The sequence below is a fragment of the Coenobita brevimanus genome, chromosome 41 (assembly GCF_032717465.1).
Source record: "Coenobita brevimanus isolate Jiangsu-jjx chromosome 41, ASM3271746v2, whole genome shotgun sequence".
Taxonomy (NCBI): domain Eukaryota; kingdom Metazoa; phylum Arthropoda; class Malacostraca; order Decapoda; family Coenobitidae; genus Coenobita; species Coenobita brevimanus.
Window position 1 is genome coordinate 1,423,242 of NC_136994.1, and position 761 is coordinate 1,424,002.

The window sequence follows — 761 nt, forward strand, 5'->3', positions numbered from 1 at the left end:
GTTTCAATACAGAATGTAAAAAAATCAAAAAGAAAAAGAGATTTGTTGTGGAATAGATACAAAAGACACAGTAGTGAAAGAGCATATAATAATTACAAACAGGCAAGAAACGATTATCCAAGAATAAGGAGGGAAGCCCAAAAACAGTTTGAGGAGGATATAATAAATAAAAGTAATCAAGTCAATCGAAGCTATTTCACAGCTACATCAGAAGCAAAACCAAAGTAAAAGATATAATACAATCCATTACGGACGAGGGAATCACTTACACACAAGAGAAGGATATTTGTGAAGCAGTAAACAAGAAATTCCAATCAGTTTTTACAAAGGAAAAAAATTGTGAGAGGGATTATATTGGAACATTCATGCCCACACATACTACCAGATATACAAACATCAGAAAAAGTAATACAGGAGGAGCTAAATAAATTAGACAAAGGAAAAGCATAGTTACAGTTAAATTTCTTGTTAAGTACTACGTGAATGTGCAAAGGAGTTAAGAAAACCATTATTTTTAATTTTCAAGAAATCCTTGAGTCAAGGTAAACTATCTGATATTTGGAAGAAAGCAAACATTGTTCTCTTATTCAAGAAAGGGAATAGACAAAATCCACTCAACTACCGACCAGTATTACTAACCAGTGTTGTAAGCAAGGTATTAGAAAAGCTTATAAGAAAAGCTTGAGTAAATCATCTAGAACACAATATATGATAACAGAGAAAGACAGTTTGGTTTTCAAAAAGGAAAATCATGTGTTACT